The 16,041-nt window shown below is 48.5% G+C and overlaps 2 non-coding genes across 2 annotated transcripts; one reads left to right on the top strand and one right to left on the bottom strand.

Moving 5' to 3' along the window:
• Positions 1 to 1,656: 1,656 nt before the first annotated feature.
• TRNAL-CAG (transfer RNA leucine (anticodon CAG)) lies at positions 1,657 to 1,739 on the bottom strand. Its single transcript has one exon. It is a non-coding gene; the product is annotated as a tRNA-Leu (tRNA).
• Positions 1,740 to 11,779: 10,040 nt separating this feature from the next.
• Positions 11,780 to 11,852, top strand: TRNAF-GAA (transfer RNA phenylalanine (anticodon GAA)). The gene has a single exon. It is a non-coding gene; the product is annotated as a tRNA-Phe (tRNA).
• The last annotated feature ends 4,189 nt before the right edge of the window (positions 11,853 to 16,041 follow it).

The raw sequence follows: 16,041 nt of genomic DNA, 5'->3' as shown, positions 1-16,041 counted from the left end.
TAGAAAAGGGACCTGTCCACTCTCCCTGGGCTGCAGGCGTCCAGTGGTAGTGGGCAGCTGGGAAGGGGCAAAGGGTTAAATACCTGTTGACCTTGGCTCCCATCCTCTTTTGACAGCTTCTAGACAATACCCATCCTACCCTCACCCACTGGATTTATTTAAAGAGTATGATTGCCTGTATATTGGCAACGTTTTTTTCCATTGTTTTGTTTCGCAGCCTGAGTTACAGGGCGATCCAAAGGAATTTGGTGCAGAAAGCAATCATGGCGGAGCACAAAGGGGATGCTCCATGCCAGCTCCTGGGGAATCTTTACGGCATGACCGCGGGATGAAAGCAACAGTGCCCCGTTAGTCCAATGGACAGTTGTAAATCTGAGCAACCGGGGCCTTGCCTTGGACAGCTTTGTCACTACACGTGAGTTTGGTTTTATCGGATTTACAGTGTGGGAAACCCCCAAAAATGTATAACTCTTGATGGTGTGTAGTCCAGGCACTCATTGTCTAATCAGGTGAGTGATGAGCATAGGTTTCTCATCCAATGGCTGCGCTTGGATCATCAGTAAGTTAACCCAATTTTGTCTTGCCTACATAAGCAATAATAAACCTGCAGTCAACTTCTCTCCAACAACTGGTGTGGCCTTGTCTTTTCTTATGGTTTGTAATCTATGGTTATATGCGTTTCAGCCAAGGCAGTATGTGTGTGGTGGGCTATGGGATCCCGGGGCTGTGAGGGAAACGCTGAAGCTAACAAATGATAAGCTGTGGGTGGGCTGTAAGCCCACTGAATGTAAACAACATGTCTCACAGAGACAGGGCATGTGCTGTCCAGGTGGAACCTAAAAAGGACCTGGACTGCTCATCTGGACTCATGGAGTTCTGAACGTCCATGGCCAGACTTTATTTGAGAAGTCACTAAAACAGCTCTCTATGTATACTGGTCCTAGAGATGAGAAGTAACGGGATATGGATCTAAAGTTGTCAGATTACTTAACATTCTGAAAACTTGTTAAATAGCACCCACGTGGCGTGGGAGAGTTGTGAGGGCCTCTAGTAAACCCTAACTTTTTTGTAGTTTTACATAGCGCCAACGTAGCACGGGGCATTGCAGCGCTTTACATGAACACCGGATTACTTACAGTAGGTCAGAATTTAAGTATTAATTAAGTGATAATTTCTCTGAAAGAGTGCTGTCCAGTGCCCACTAACTGTTATTTATTTACAACACTGAGAATATCTATTCAAGTTAATTCAGTAGGTTATGTCATTCATTTCTGAATCTGAATTCTTGTCTGAAGATAAAGTGCCACCTTGCGGCTGGAAAATGAATGGTTGCTAGAAAGAAAAAGATAAACAGCGGCTCTGGGCAACAGCCTGAACATTTGTGCAACTGTCAGAGAAATATAATTTGGTTGGGACAAAATGTACACTCACGGTTTACGATGTCACTTCCCAAATCATTTTCTAAATACAAATGTATTCGATCTTTTCGAGTTCCTTACTCGAACTATTTATTGTTCAATAAAAAGATAAATCTTACACTTTGCTTACAAACTTGAATGCATAGCACTCTCAATTGTGACTTCCACCCGTGTTTCTACATGCAGACATCCTAGAACACACATATGAAAATTTATAAAATTCCAAAAGGGATGGTTGTGTCAGAAGTGGGATTCGAACCCACGCCTCCAGGGGAGACTGCGACCTGAACGCAGCGCCTTAGACCGCTCGGCCATCCTGACCGATGTACATAGCTCTTTCAAGTCGTTTTATAATATGTCACAAGAACCAAGAGTTCATGGATGGATTTCTTGTCTCTGCGAACCACGACTGTCCCTTCAGAGGCCTTTGTGTGTCTGAATTGTACTCGGAGAAGGAGCCCCCCACTCTTTCAGCAGGTGCACGAGCCAGGCTGCCTTTGCTCATATCAGCTTCAGCCTCCTTCAAAACCTTCGCAAAAGAGACTGCCAGGTGTGAACCTGAGGTGAGAGGAGTCAATTAGAAGGTGGCTGGGCTGTGCTAACAAGAGTAACAGATGGGGTGGGGGCAGGGTGGGATTGGTCAGGCGGGCAATGGCCAAAGGGCCTGTGTGGGTTGTAGTTGTGGGGGCCGCTTTTTAGGGCAGAGTGGGGGCCGATTTGAGATCCATTTCTGCCTGTTCAGATGCTACCAGCGGCCCAGTGGGGGTCTAAGCGGCCTTTCTGGAGGCCTTGTTACCTTCCCTTCACCAACAGGACAGGAGTCATCAACCCCAGCACCCCCCACTCCACCCCAGGCCCGCACATTGATCCAAAAAGCTAACTTGGGCCGGCTACGGGCACATTAATGTATGCAGATTGAGCAGGGGGCCTGAACAGGAGTTGCCTCAATGATATTCAGCTGTGGTTCACTAGTGTAAAACAATCCATACACCAGGAGTGCTGGCAAGGTTTACTTTTTTAAAAATCTCAGTGGAGCTAAGAAAACAAAAGTTATACTCATAGATCTTGACAGCTAGACAGATCATTCTGTTTATCCTAGGAGATTGATTTTAAATGATGGTACGTACTCAGTGCTTAATTTGTGCTTGTTGTTTCCGGTGTGGGGCGCCGGCACTTATTTTTGAGGGTCAGCACTTATTTTGTCTGCCTCAAGCATTTACTGCGAGCAAAAGACATATGGGAAAGACGGAGGAAGAGGAAAACGAAAAAGCATCACGAAAGGAGAAAGCAGAAAGCTGCAAGAGTGAGCTGAAGGGGCAGGGAGTGGCTGTAAATAGATTGAAGAGGCCCGAGGTGGCTTCAGGATTACGCTGCCTCAGTATTCCATCTTCGCACATTTAATTGCAGCAGTCACGTGTTTTAGAGGAGAGCTTTGAGTACAGGCATGTTTTTATTTACAAATTAAGCACTGTACATAGTATTTATACACTCTCACTTTCTCATGTACCTTAGGCTCCTATGTTAATGTTGCTTTAAGCTAGTGCCCAATAGAGTGTATGGTACCTCCTTATCTGAAGAAAATGATTTGAAATGTAGTATGCATTTCTTATGCACTTTACTTGCCTATCCTATGTGGATGATATGAATGATGGAATGTACTGTTTATGCACTTTCACTTTTTCATCGATTCTAGGTTTTTATGATAGTGCCGGATAATGCGCCCTTTATCATCTCATGGCGGCGGGTGAATTGCTACGAGGTATTCATCTTAAAGGAGGTGGCTGACTTCATCATAATGAAATACGGCACTTTGCTAACAGTGTAGCATGTTCACTCCCGATAGTAGCTCTTCTCACAACTTTTTCCACCGATTGCTGACAGGTGAGCTGTCCTAGAGTGGTCATCCTTAATTGCTTATACATAGGTAAATGGTGATTTATGATGAGAGAATGTATCTCTGTTTGTATATTTAACCTACATAATCTGTTTGATTTTATTTTGTTCTACTTGTGCAATATAGTGTTTTAGATATGGGCAGAAGATGATTTTTGATGTGGGGATGCGCCTTTGGTCGCATATATCACTTTTCTTATCTTCTTTTAATGTTTTGCCTGTGCAATTATTTTAAGTAATCACAATAAAGCTCATTACACACTTTTCTCAGTAAGGAGTCACACCTCGCTCTTAATAGGGTGGGAGGGAAACAAGAGAATCAGTGTGCCAGCCTGGCTGTAAAGTGCTGGGCCGGGGGCTGGCATCTGCCCACAATGCCCACGCCTAGCGCCCGCCCTGCGTCATTACATAATCACAGCAGACCTAAGTGCATGGCATAAGAGGGAGCCGAGAGAGGTGCCTGGCTTTGTAGGAAAGCACCCCAGATTCTGATTGGCTAGAGATAACAGACTCAACCCTCACAACCAGGGAAGAGGGGGTGAATTCTGAGAGACCAGATAAGTAGACGCCCCCTGGCGGAGAGGTCGGGCATTGCACCTATAAGTGCTCCTTAAACCCTGTCGCCCTTTCATGCTGCTCTGGAGCAAACACCGGTCCAGCCCTAACCGGGCATTATCTCTCATTAATGCTATACCCTGACGTCATAACTATTTGGTGTCCGTGTCTATATCGAATTTATGTGGTCAAAAAACCCAACTCATCTGTGACTGACCTCTAAATAATTTACAAATATCTCTGAAAGAGAAACACATTTGTCTTTTTCTAATAAAAACCTTTAAGGCCCGGGTGAAATAGGGATTAGAGTTGCATTAAATTAACAGGCTCAGACCGTCGCAAGTAATAATGTGTGTAGAGTTGTGTGAAGGCTGTTGCCTTTCTCTCTGCAGCTTTGAATAAAAGGAATCAGATATTTCCTAAAATGAGACTCTCTGTGTCAGAAAACCAACCTCCTCCTCCTGTTCTCTGGGATTGCCAGGCTGTGTCCAAGGGAAATACGGACAAAAATAATATTCAGAATACTGTACATCACGAGGGATGGTGAACACAACACATCCCACATAACTCTCACACACATCTGGCTCGTTGGTCTAGGGGTATGATTCTCGCTTAGGTTGCGAGAGGTCCCGTTTTTAAATCCCGGACGAGCCCTTTAATATTTTATCATATCACTAAATGGATAATTTGAAAAGTAACAAACTAAAAAACAAGCGCTTTTAAGATAAAATTCCCTGGGACGGTTTTGTATTTTAAGCCATCACGTGTCGCGCTGCAAGGAAGAAACGGAGCCCTGGACCAAGAGGCAGCTGCAGGGGCCGCCGGGAGGCAGGTCTCCATCACTGCCACATCAGCACCCGGGACATTTGTTAATGTTGCTTGGAGACGAATCTTATTACACCGGGGGCTGCACGTCTTTTGTTAAACCACACTGTGGGAGACAGCAGGGTGAGACGTGGGAGTGCACGAGTGTGAGACACACTGGGCAGGGGGAGGGGATTGTGAGGTCACCAGCAGCAGGGCAGAGACCCGGGGCACAAGCTGGGGTGGGCGCGGGTGAACGGAGCCCCCACACTGTTTTTAGAGCGTGGGCTCCGTTCCCTGTACCGGAGGCTGGCAGAGGCCGAATAGTGCCACCTTGGACTCCATTAAATTAATTGTACAACTTTACTTTGGCACAGAAGTTTTGAATGAAGTGCTTAGAGGCTCCGTCGTTCTGTTTAGCACAGTTAATTTGACGGGTATCTTTGGTGGCACAGCGATGGCAGAGGCTTATTTAGAGGTTTATTATGTAGCACGTCTTTGTGAGGGGTATATTTCGGGGCACAATAATGACACCAGGAATACTTCGAAGTGTTAGTCCGTGGCAGTGGTTGTGATGGGCATATTCTGGGCAAAATGATTCTAATCTGATATTCTGTCTCACTCTCCTGCCATTGAGTGTGGGCGGAGGGGTCCCCCATAGCGGCCACGTTTTCCAGACCCATCGTGATGTGTTGCTCCAGTCCAGTTTTATTTCTTTGAATTCTCGGACTTGTAGTCCTGTTTTATCATAGACTAAAAAAGACTACAAGTCCCAGAAGTCAAAGGAAAAATATGGCCTGGAGCAGGAGATGACGCATGGACCTTGGGAACTTGACAGGGCTGGTATCGACTTCCTCCACTGTCAGAGGGCCACTCAGGTACCTGGACCGGTGCAATGGACCCCTGGCTGAAGCGGGCACCCAGACCTCTGTGGAGAAATGTGTCTAGTAGGCTGTCTCCGGATGCTTGAGGGGGTGTCGCCTCTCTCACGCCCCCTGGGCTATAGGATGGATCTACATAACCTGAAGAGTTTATATATAGCCAGCTAAAAAGAAATAGCAATGATGGAAGGAGACAATAGACCCTACAATTTAAATTCTCGAAACTTCCTCGTGCCTGATAAGAGGACGGTGTGATCCATGACCTGCCTGCTCGTGAGACGCACGTGTAATACATATGACCCGTACTGCCCTGCTCTGCCCCCTCGCGAGTGTCTGTACTTATACACATGGGCACTGGAGTAACAAAGGCCCCCGCGGTGAAGAGGGAGAGCGAGCTCTAGGGGGCCCTAGAGCTCCCGCGTGAGTCCGGAGGGGGCCCCTGCGTGCACTGTGCAGGGAAGTACGGGAGGGGGCATGAAAGGGTGGTCCCGTGCAGGGAGAGGTCAGACACCTGTGAGGCTGCGGCACCGGCAGGTGATGCTGGAGTCAGCTGGTGACTGAGGTCCGATGACAGAGCAGCCCTCCCGGCCAGGCTTTTTAGGGGGGGGCGGAGGGGGGGGCACCTGTAAACTCTTCACTACTGCACTGGACCTCCAGGGTGTTTTTCATGCGGATCAGCACAGGCACTAAATGCGATCACAGGCCGCCGAAATAGCTCAGTTGGGAGATCGTTAGACTGAAGATCTAAAGGTCCCTGGTTCGATCCCGGGTTTCGGCAGAATATTTTTTTTTATTGAATGAAAAACTTAGAAATATAAGACATTGTTTAAACAACAATAATATTATTTCTCTGTCGTGTCCCAGCTCCTCATTGGTTTGTGTCCTTCCTCCTTTGCCCCATCCCTTGTTCTTTCTTCCTTTTCTTTGCGCTCTCCCTTCCTCCTTCCCGGCCTTCCTTCCTTCGCTTCTCACCGCCCTCATTTCGTTATTTACACGTTTCTCATAATTCTGTCTCCCTCCGTCTCACCCCCATCGTTGTGCGTGCGCCTCACACCAGCGGCCCCATCACACTAAATGCGTGACAGATGTGCACCTAGGAGCTCAGTGCCACGTGCTGTGACGTTCACACCGTGGAGCACATTCCCCCTCCTGGGAGTAAAGTACACTCATGACATGCAGATCTGTAACAGCGGAGGGTGATCTCACGTGTGCCCTGTGACTGAGGACACACTCGACTCTCACTCACCGTGTGTCTGTAATTCAGGACACCCTCTACTCTCACTCACTGTGTGTTTGTGTACTTAAGGACACACTCCGCTCTCACTCACTGTGTGCCTATAACTCAGGACACACTCTACTCTCACTCACTGTGTGCGTCTATAACTCAAGACACACTCTGCTCTCACTCACTGTGTGTCTGAGTACTTAAGGACACACTCTGCTCTCACTCACTGTGTGCGTCTATAACTCAGGACACACTACTCTCACTCACTGTGTGTCTATAACTCAGGACACACTCTGCTCTCACTCGCTGTGCGTCTATAACTCAGGACACACTCTGCTCTCACTCACTGTGTGCGTCTATAACTCAAGACACACACTGCTCTCACTCACTGTGCGTCTATAACTCAGAACACACTCTACTCTCACTCAGGAGACACTCTACTCTCACTGTGTGTCTATAACTCGTGACACACTACTCTCACTCACTGTGCGTCTATAACTCGGGACACACTCTACTCTCACTCACTGTGCGTCTATAACTCAGGACACACTCTACTCTCACTCACTGTGTGCATCTGCTGTCACTCACTGTGCGTCTATAACTCAGGACACACTCTACTCTCACTCACTGCGTGTCTATAACTCAGGACACACTCTACTCTCACTCACTGCGTGTCTATAACTCAGGACACACTCTACTCTCACTCACTGTGTGTCTATAACTCAGGACACACTCTGCTCTCACTCACTGTGTGCGTCTATAACTCGTGACACACTCTGCTCTCACTCACTGTGTGCGTCTATAACATGTGACACACTCTGCTCTCACTCACTGTGTCTATAACTCAGGACACCCTCTACTCTCACTCACTGTGTGTCTATAACTCAGGACACACTCTGCTCTCACTCACTGTGCGTCTATAACTCAGGACACACTCTACTCTCACTCACTGTGTGTCTATAACTCAGGACACACTCTGCTCTCACTCACTGTGCGTCTATAACTCAGAACACACTCTACTCTCACTCACTGTGTCTATAACTCAGGACACCCTCTACTCTCACTCAGGCCACACTCTACTCTCACTGTGTGTCTATAACTCGTGACACACTACTCTCACTCACTGTGCATCTATAACTCAGGACACATTCTACTCTCACTCACTGTGCGTCTATAACTCAGGACACACTCTACTCTCACTCACTGTGTGTCTATAACTCAGGACACACTCTGCTCTCACTCACTGTGCATCTATAACTCAGGACACACTCTGCTCTCACTCGCTGTGTGCATCTATAACTCAGGACAGACTCTGCTCTCACTCACTGTATGTCTATAACTCAGGACACACTCTGCTCTCACTCACTGTGTGTCTATAACTCAGGACACACTCTGCTCTCACTCACTGTGTGTCTGTAACTCAAGACACACTCTGCTCTCACTCACTGTGCGTCTGTAACTCAGGACACCCTCTGCTCTCACTCACTGTGTGTCTGTGTACTTAAGGACACACTATACTCTCACTCGCTGTGTGCATCTATAACTCAGGACACACTCTACTCTTACTCACTGTGCGTCTATAACTCAGGACACACTCTACTCTCACTCACTGTGTGTCTATAACTCAGGACACCCTCTGCTCTCACTCACTGTGCGTCTATAACTCAGGACACACTCTGCTCTCACTCACTGTGCATCTATAACTCAGTACACATTCTACTCTCACTCACTGTGCGTCTATAACTCAAGACACACTCTACTCTCACTCACTGTGTGTCTATAACTCAGGACACACTCTACTCTCACTCAGGCCACACTCTACTCTCACTGTGTGTCTATAACTCGTGACACACTACTCTCACTCACTGTGCGTCTATAACTCAGGACACACACTGCTCTCACTCACTGTGCGTCTGTAACTCAGGACACACACTGCTCTCACTCACTGTGTGTGTGTAGTGTACACTGATGCACACTTTTAAGCATCGATTCTTCTATTTGCACTAGTGTTTCTTTTACCTCGTGGTACAGAGTATGCAGATCCCTGTGCCCAGAATATGCCCATCACAGCACCGTGGTTCAGAATAACCCTATATAGTGTGCGGGACAATTACTGTGGCACCAAATATACAGGGACCGGAATGGAAACCAGGATCAGCTCAGTCTGGGCAAAAAGTTCAAGCCAAACCCTTTCCCATGCAGCCCGCATGGCAGTGCCAGGGGACCAAGCGGGCAGTCCGGCCCTGGCACATGCCTAGCAAGAGGACTGCTCTGCGGAATAACCCCAGGAAGCGCATCTACGGGGGTTATTGTGCCACCCAATGTACCCCGACGTTGGCACGGCACCTGCCAATCGGAACGGACACGTTCACCAGAATGATTGTGTCATTTCACCTTTAATGTGCCACGGAGGACGCCCCGGACAGCTGCACCGTGGAATGCACCATTCAGAGTTACCGTCGGTGGCACAGAAAATGCCCCTTTTAAATACGGTCATAAAAGTTATAACTTTGGCAGGTCTCAGAGGAGCGCCCCCTGTAGGAGGAGGGCCTCTGCTGCTCTTACTGTCCAGCCAGTCCTTAATTTGTAAATAAAAAGGTGCCGGTGCCCAAGCCCTCCTCTTAAATACGCGGCTGCAGCGTAATCCTGAACCCATCTCAGGCCTCTTCAATCCATATAAAGCCACTTCCTGCCCCTTCAGCTCACTCTTGCAGCTTTCTCCCTTTGTGACACTTTTTCGTTGTTCCCTTCCTTCGTCTTCCTCATTTGTGTCTTTTTCTCGCAGCAAATGCTAGAGGCAGAAGAATAAGCCCCGGCCCTCAAAAATAAGTGTCGGTGCTCAGCACCGGAAACAAGCACAAATTAAGCACTGTGTCCAGCGCACTTTTCCTAGTGTGGCTCGCACTCACGTGGGCCCCCACAGCCCACTCAACAGCTCCACGAAGTGTAGCGCCCACAGTGAGTTTCAACTGCATGTAAGAGAAATCCTCTCTTCCCTGCTGATGTGGCAGGTGTAGGCACCCCCGCCCCCCACCACCACACACACACATCTGAGTGTTGGGATGAGTGCGACATATTCTGGATTAAAATCCGAAACCAGGCCAGGGTCTTTTTAAAAGATGATGTTGTTTGATTAACCACTTGAAGCATCTGCTTTTTTTTAATTTAAAAAAAGAATTCCAAGGAGGGCTCGTCCGGGATTTGAACCCGGGACCTCTCGCACCCGAAGCGCGAATCATACCCCTAGACCAACGAGCACTCATATGTCATTGGAATGTGGACATGTGTTGAGTATGGTACAGAGCTCCAGATAGCAGCACTTCTGTGTTCACAAGGTGTCTGTTTCCTTTTATTCAAAAGCCGAAGGAGAAGGAAACATCAATCATGTACCAAGAACACTGTGCGAGAGGCCTCCCCGTGGGTCTGTCACCTTCATACATGTGTGGCCCCATTTCACCTGGAACCCAAGGGATTCCGAGGAGCAAATATGAAAATGTATTCCACCTACAGGGGTGTATTAAACTATTGCCCACTGGCATCAGAAGTGTTTCTCTTTTCTGCGGCTCACAGTACTTTTCAGTCTCTTAAAGACCACAGGCACCAAATAATGAATACGTCACACCCACGGTGTGACACTAATAAGGGATAATGCCCGGTCCGGGGTGGGGCAGATGTGTTTGTTCCAGAGCAGCTGAAAGGGCATCAAGGTTTATGGCACAGGAAGAGGCGCAGTGTCCGAGCTCCCCGCCAGGGGGCGCCTACTTCTCTGGGGGGTTAGGATTCACATCGACCCCCTGGTTGTGTGCTCACTGTGAGGCCGTGTGACAGGTTGTGTCTGTCCTCTTTGGTCAGTCAGTGTCTGGGGAACGCCTGAAAGAGAAAGTCCCCTCTGCGGGGGTGGTGGGGACATCACACCTCCTGTTACCCTGGACATCCCCACGCGTACACCCCGGAGGCAATGACGAGGGCCGAAAAGGACAGAGGCCGGGCCGTTATCGACGGTGGGTTCGATGCTTGAATCACCCGTGGAGTGAGATCTGACGAGTCAGACACCAACCGGGCCCTGGTGAGAAGGGGGCGGTGTGGAGGGTCTGAGTAAGATCAGACACCGAAGGGGCCCTGGAGAGAAGGCGGCCAGTGTGGAGGTTACTGAGTGAGGTCTGACGGGTCAGACACCGAAGGGGCCCATGAGAGAAGGGGTCAGTGTTGAAGGACTGAGTGAAGTCTGACGAGTCAGACACCGAAGGGGCCCTGGTGAGAAGGCGGCCAGTGTGGAGGTTACTGAGTGAGTTCTGACGGGTCAGACACCAACCGGGCCCTGGTGAGAAGGCGGCGCGGAATGGAGGGGCTGAGTGAAGTCTGACGGGTCAGACACCGAATTGGCCCTGGAGAGAAGGGGGCAATGTGGAGGTTACAGAGTGAGGTCTCCGAGGGTCCCATGGAGGGGAAGGCGTCGGTGTGCAAGCACCGAGTGAGGTCTCTGAGGGTCCCGATGGAGGGGAAGAGGGGCCGGGGTTAGGCCAGGGGCAGTTTCTCCTGCTCGGATGTGGTTGATCTTCGGGAAGAGTCGGAGCATCGATGGAGTTACCGCTTAAAATGTCAGCTCAGTCTCTGGTCTTCAGTGCTGGGAGGAGGCAGCGACCCCCGGCGAGGCTTGTCAGTGTAAGGGAGGGAGTGATGGTGGTGGTGGATGAGTCCTGTGACACTAGGGGTGAACCCTGTGACCCTGGAGTGAGAATTGTGACCCTGGGGATGATACCTTTGAATCTGGGGTGAGACCCGTGTACCTGGGGTGAGACCTCTGAACCTGGGGCTGAGTCCTGTGACCCTGGGGAGGAGACCTGTGGCCCTGGTAATGAGCTCTCTGACCCTGGCGGAGAGTCCTGTGACCCTGGCGGAGAGTCTTGTGCGTCTGGGGTGAAACCTGTGAACTCTTTAGTCCTGTACATGCCCCCCACGGTATCTGCAGTAAAATCATTATGATCACACAGGAATACGTGGCCGCCGAAATAGCTCAGTTGGGAGAGCGTTAGACTGAAGATCTAAAGGTCCCTGGTTCGATCCCGGGTTTCGGCAGAAGTGTTTTATCAGTTCTTATCAGGCAAACATTGCATCACATTATTAGAAACCTGGAGAACCACAGGCTCTCGTATTCCACCTGTGCCCTCCTTCCTCGCTTCTTCCCTTCTTTATCCCTCTTCCTCCCCACCTTCCTTATCTGCACTCCCTCTCTCCCTGCCCTTCATTCCTCCCCCCTCATTGTCATTATTTCAGTCTCATCAACTTGTATCATTCCGGCACAATCATACTGCTAGCTTGGGAGTTTCCAGGTCTCCAGACACTGTATGCACACTCACAAGGAGTGAGTGACTCCACAGTCCCACTCTTGAAGTGACTCACACACTGTCTGCGATGTGACTCACACACTGCGGGTGCACTCACTCCCAGTGAGTGACTCCACAATCCCACTCTCTGTGGTGTGATCCGACACTGCGGGCGCACTCAACCAGGAGCGGATGCGTGGCTGGGTGGGGCAGCAGGGATGGGGGGAGGGAGTGAGGTGGGGGGGGGCACGGGAAAAATAATCAAAGAATATATATATTTTTTTTAAATGTACCTCTGCTCCCGTGCCGTGTGCCTCTCCTCTCCCGTTGCTGCTGCAGACACAGGCTCCCAGCCTGCCCTGCGCCGATCCTGACAGCACTGGCTGGGAGCGCTCTTGGAAGCGCCCAGCCAGGGCGCTCCCTGGCAGACTGGGAGATTGTGCTGCTCTCTCCAGCCCGGCAGCAGTGCGCATGTGTGTTTGGCCGCCTGAGACATGGGCAGTGAGGGGGAGCACTCGGCCCGTCACCCCCCAGTGCCACGCCACTTTTACACAGAAAGGATAATAAACCGAGTTTATCATCCTTCCCCTCTAAAAGGATTTGCAGCGGTTGCTGCTGGCGGGGGGATGCTCCTCCCCATACTGAGGAGCCGCCCCATGTTTTCTTTTGCATTTGGATAAATTAAAGATTAAAAAAAATCTGTGTAGTCCGTGTTTTATGAATGATATATGCAACATTTCGGACAGTAACTATGCATTGGTCCCTCAACAACCTCGCTTATTACAGACCCGTCTCACACGGTGAGATCTCACACATTTGAGCTGTGTCTGTGGTGGGCCTTGGGAGAGGGTTCAGCATCCTCCAGAACCGGGGGTCTCCCTGTAACGCAGCCCCCGCAGTTTCTGCATCTTCATCCCCCAGACCGCCCTTTAACCACCCACTGAACATCTAAACGCCGAGGAAAACACGTGCAGGTTTGCAGAGCCAGGATCCATCCATCTCTCACTATTACAAATAATGGTGGTTTTACCATTTGTTTTTTGACACTCAAACCGCCAGGCACTCAGTCCTGGTCATATGTGAGGCTTTCATCCTACCTGACTTTTTGTTTTACAAGCATGATTTTTCTTTCTGGGAATTGCACTTTCTTACATTATTATGTGTTTATTTTTTATCTTTATAATGATTATTTGCTTGCTAAGTGCACGTGGTTTGAACATTAGCTGATGGGACCAGTTTAGGGTTGTACAGGCCACTGTTGTTTCACAAATCACAAATCATTGAAAACAGAGCTCTCAAGTCTCCCACTGTGCTCTAAGTGATGCTCTAGGCCGGGCCTTCTTCCCGTTGTAATGTCAAACTCATTATAAAGAGACATTGGCAAAGCCAGTGGGTCTCACCCATGCACGAGCTATTGACTTTGCCAATGTGTTTTTCATCCATAATGTACATCAGCATGGCTGCTGTTCAGCATGGCTAAGTTAGTGCCAAAGAGGAGAGTGGCGTGGAGTGGCATGGCATAGTGTGGAGCAAAGTGTCATAGAGTGTAGTGGTGTAGCATGGAGTGGAACGACGTAGAGTAAAGTGGCCAAGAGACTAGTGTCGTAGAGTGTCATGGAGTGTGGCAGGATGGAGAGGACTAGAGTCAAGTGGCGTAGAGTGTCATAGAGTGGAGAGAGGTAGAATGTCATAGAATGGAGTGGAATAGTGTGGAGTGGCATAGAGTGAAGTAAAGTAGCATAGAGTGTCATAGAGTGGAGGGGTGTAAAGTGGCATATAGGGTCATAGAGTGGGGTGTTTTAGAGTGGAGTGTAATAGAGTGGAGTGCAGTGGCCTAGTAGAGTGGAGTAGAGTGTCATGGAATAGAGTGTCGTAGAGTGGAGGGGCGTAGAGTGGAGAAGAATGTCGGAGATTAGAGGGGTATACAGTGGAGTGGCATCGAGTGGAGTAGAGAGTTGTATAGTGTTAAGGAGTGGTTTAGGTGGAGAAGAATGTCATATAGTGGAGTGGCATAGAGAGGCATGGCATAGAGTGAAGTGTCATTGAGTGGAGGGAGGTCATAGATTGTCCTGGAGTTGCGTAGAGTGGCAAAGAAAGGAGTAGAGTAGAGTAGAATGGAGTAAAATGTCATAGAGTGGAGTGGCATAGAGTAGCATAGCATAGAGTGGAGTGTCATTGAGTGGAGGGCTCTCATAGATTGTCCTGGAGTTGCGTATAGTGGTGTAGAGTGGTATAGAGTGGAGTGTCATAGAGTAAAGTGTCATATAGTGGAGTGGAGTAGAGTGCCATAGAGTGTTGTGGAGAGTCATATAGTAGAAGATCATAGAGTATAGTGGCGTAAAGTGAAGCAGAGTGGCGTAGAGTGGAATAGAGTGACAGAGTGTTGAGTGGAGTACAATGGAGTGGCATAGAGAGGCATAGAGTGGAGTAGAGTGGAGTGGCATTGAGTGGAGGGAGGTCATAGATTGTCCTGGAGTTGTGTAGAGTGGCATAGGTAGAGTAGAATGGAGTAGAATGGCATAGAGTGGAGTGTGGTAGAGTAAAGTGTCATGGAGTGGAGTAGAGTAAAGTGTCAGAGTGGAGTGGAGTAGAGTGCCATAGAGTGTTGTGGAGAGTCATATAGTAGAGGATCATAGAGTAGAGTGGCTTAAAGTGAAGCAGAGTGGCGTAGAGTGGAATAGAGTGACATAGTGTTGAGTGGAGTACAATGGAGTGGCATAGAGTGGCATAGAGTGTAGTAGAATGGAGGCGAATAGAGTGGAGTGGAGTGTCATAGATGGAGTGGAGTGATGCAGAGTGGAGTAGAGTGAAGTGGTGTACAGTGGCATAGAGTGTCGAAGAGTGTTTGAGAGTGGAGTAGTGTAGAGTGGAGGGGCAAAAAGCGGCATAATGTAAACTGAAGTTAAGAGTCATAGATTGGAGTAAAGTGTTGTGCAGTGGAGTGGCAAAGCGTAGAATGTAGTAAGGTGCTAGAGTGGCCTAGAATGCGTGGAGTGGAGTAAAGTGGCACAGAGTGTCTCTGAGTGGAGTGTCGTAGAGTGGCGTAGAGTGGAGTGACATAGAGTGCTGTGGAGTGCCATTGAGTGGAATGTCGTAGGATAAAGCGGAATAGACGGAAATAGGATCTAGTAGGGTGGCCTTGAGTCATATGGCATAGAGTCAAGCAGAGTGTCGTAGAGTGTCATATAGTGGAGTAGAGTGGAATGGAGAAGAGTGTCGTGGAGTGGAGTGGTGTGTCGTATACTAGAGTAGAGAATAGTAGTAAAATATAATTGAACTATCCATCTTTTGTCAAATTAATTTGGGAACTTCCCCTGTAAAATGACATTTAAATTGTATTTAGTTTCCACCCCTATTGCAGCCCTAAAATGTTTAAAATAAACTATTTGCCGCTATTTCCCTAAAATGTATTTGATGGAAATGCTCCAAGGTCCCTGTGAAGTTATATTAAATTTGTGGTGAGTTAAATGAAGACTTAATTTATGAAGTTGGGCGGGATTAGGAAACTCCACACTTTTCAGAGTAGGTTAAGTCTCCTAACTTTACTTGAGATAAGGTTTATCCTTTGTGGCCTTCCATGTATGATGTCCTGATGCAGAATGTCTCATGTAGGACATCCTCCAGCAAACACATGGAGGCAGGGCACCCAGGACTCAGGTAAGAGGAGTGGGATGGAGGGCTCTGAGCTGAGGCCAACTTACATTTATTTGTTTAAAGAACTTCATAAGCTTTGTATTTCGCAAAGCTGGAACAGTTTAGAAAATACACAAAATTGCAAATTAGCTGGCTACAACTGAGTCGTGCAGAGTAGTCTAGTGGTGTAAAGTGCAGTGGCATAGAGTGGTGCGGAGTGGAGTAGTGTGGTGTGCAGCTGTGTAGAGTGGTGAAAAGAGCAGAGTGGTTGTGGTGTTATTACTATTTCTTTATTGTGTTTATCTCAG

This window comes from Pleurodeles waltl, unplaced genomic scaffold (genome assembly GCF_031143425.1).
Source record: "Pleurodeles waltl isolate 20211129_DDA unplaced genomic scaffold, aPleWal1.hap1.20221129 scaffold_67, whole genome shotgun sequence".
In the NCBI taxonomy this organism is placed as follows: Eukaryota; Metazoa; Chordata; class Amphibia; order Caudata; family Salamandridae; genus Pleurodeles; species Pleurodeles waltl.
The sequence above is the reverse complement of the archived record's forward strand: the minus strand, read 5'-3'. Positions and strand labels throughout refer to the sequence as shown.